Source organism: Solanum pennellii, chromosome 8 (genome assembly GCF_001406875.1).
Source record: "Solanum pennellii chromosome 8, SPENNV200".
NCBI classification, from domain to species: Eukaryota; Viridiplantae; Streptophyta; class Magnoliopsida; order Solanales; family Solanaceae; genus Solanum; species Solanum pennellii.
The window spans coordinates 28783643-28786222 of NC_028644.1; the positions used below are offsets into that span (position 1 = coordinate 28783643).

The following is a 2580-nucleotide window of genomic DNA, read 5'->3' on the forward strand; positions in this document are numbered from 1 at the left end:
GTCCATTTTTAAAGGCTAGTTTTTTAATTTATCTCATAATAATTTTTATATGTACTGATAATATTTTGCCAAGTTTTGAATCTTTGGAAATCTAAATCCCGAATTTTTCTCATACAAAATGACCCCCTTTAATTTATATCATACTTACTGGATATGTATTATTTCGTGTGAACATCTTGCCAAGTTTTATATCTTAGAAAAATTGATAATTTTTGCTAATACAAAATATTAGTCGAATTATGCATAGTAGATAAGTCTGCTTAATATATGCCTCTCACACCAGATCAAATACTTTATTAGAGAAAACATTCATCTAGATGATATCTATTTGTTTCAATGCTTTATTACTCTTCATGCCAAATGTAATAGTTGGCAACTTGTGGGGGTTGGAGGCGGAGTTTGTTGAGATAGACATTATCATTCAAATAGGTTCAAAGTTGGAATCTGTAGAATACAAAAGCCAGCTTTATACCTCCAAGTTTCATAGTATATAAGGTTGAGGACAATTAGTTCAATCAACCATCAAAATATACCCCACTATTCACAAACAATTCAGGAACAAGTGCACCAGAACGTAGAATTCACAAGTCAAATGACACCAAACATCTATAATGGTATATAATAACTACAACCAAGCTTGTCAATAAGCAAACTAATCATAACTGGTTAACCAAATTAACATAATACACCAAAAAGTTCTACTATTACAGAAACCAAAGGTTGTCCAAGAACAATGTTATATTGTTTATTGTGTTCTGGAAAGAAACTAACCAAAATAGACCAAAATGCGCTATCTAGGTGTGAGCGTAGTGAATTAACTATACAAATTCTATCATAAAATATGAGGAAATGGCAACAGTTCATACAAAGTTTGATGATTTTTGACTTACCATGTTAGGTATCTATTCTGTTATTTTCAAAGGGGTAACAATCAGACAGAACAAAGTGTCCATTCATGTTGATTGCCACTAACTACAGCTACAAATTTTGCATAAGCATACATAACACGAGAAGTTGGTACTCAGTTTAGTAGAACAGAGGAGTATTGAGAAGTTTGTCATTTTGAAAGTTCATTATGTGTTTTAAACATAAGAATGTGTATAAAAAGAACATACATAGATTTGGCAGTACATCCGTTGCATACTGAATTATAGTAAAGTTGAGCAAAAAAAGAAGTAAGAATTTCTGGAAAAGTCTCACCAAAGTCTTATAATTTAAAACATCTAACATCACGGGTAAACAGCACACAATTTTAATATGTATTAGAAAATGTCATATGAAACAGAAAGTATATTATAGGATTTGTATAATGGTATTAACAGTAAAAAGGGATTGAGTATTATCAATGTTGAGATGGACGTAAGTGAATAACCGGTTCAAATTGTTGTAAACATAATCACATTTGTAAGCTATATAGGGCAAATAATATGGTTGTGACGACAGGGTGTTATTTTATCCCTTTGAACAAACAGCAGTTGGTCGCTCAAGGGGAAGGACCAACGTTAATGAGTGTCCTGTACACTTTAATTTGCAGGCAGCAGTTCAACTCAATTATGTTCCAGACCAACAATGTAAATAATATTTGCCAGTTTTCCGTTACAGTGATCAATCGTAAGTTAATGTGAGTACCAAGAGATTCACAAAGAAGCAGTGGGGAGGACGTCGCCTTATAAGATTCTTACCTGTTTTGACTAGCAGAACTTTGACAGGGTAGGGATCTTAATCGGCCATAATAAAGGTTGGCGAACAAATTCAAATTGTGCATAAAGTAAATAGGTGGGAACTTACAACTCTTGCACGATGGCTGCCATAGGGTAAATCAATATTGACGCATGTTTTGCTAGAGAAGAATCAAGGTTGGTGAGAATTGTCTGCACATAATGGAAAAAACGATAAACAGAGTGAATGGGAAGGTTTGTTTTAGTAAGGCAGAAGTCTGGCGATCTGGATGTAATAAGACATACCTGTTCTTCTTTTGCTGAAATCGGATGTTGGCTGCTGAGAAAAGGTCATTTTCTCAGAATGGTTTCAAAAGGATGCAAAACATAAATTTCATCTGTTCGCAATGAGATCTTATTGGCGTCTGTTCAGAATGTGAGTGTTTGTAGACACGACTCTTTAGCCAAGGGGTTTACTGTTCTAGGTGGTAGGGCTGGAAAAGAGAGGGACGGAGTTTTTTAGTTTGGGGCATTTTAGTAATTTAACATTTATTTTAGAAGACGATGCTTTTAAGGTGTTATATATATATATATATATATATATATATGTCAATTTTGTTGATTAAAAAAGAAATTAGTGTCAAAAACAACACACCTACAGTATTCTTTTCTTTGGAGTTTCATATCTAAACTATAACTTTTTAGTTTGATAAACATATTTTGGTGCTGAGTGTAATGCACTGTCTCTTTTATTTGAAAAATTCTTGACACATGACATTCCATATAAATAAAATATTTCACCTTGACAAAAATTAAATAATAAACTATTAATATTAATTTAAAATTGAAAATTAAAGTTTTACTATCCATAAAAAAAAATTAAAATTTAATTAATTTTTTACCCCACTCCATTCTCCACATA

General features: G+C 32.2%; 1 long non-coding RNA gene across 1 annotated transcript; it reads right to left on the reverse strand.

Annotated features, from left to right (window-relative positions):
• Positions 1 to 1315: 1315 nt before the first annotated feature.
• On the reverse strand, positions 1316 to 2098 carry LOC114078478. The gene is made up of 2 exons (XR_003580156.1): positions 1965 to 2098; positions 1316 to 1871 (listed from the first exon to the last, which is right to left on the reverse strand). It is a non-coding gene; the product is annotated as an uncharacterized LOC114078478 (long non-coding RNA).
• Positions 2099 to 2580: the final 482 nt, after the last annotated feature.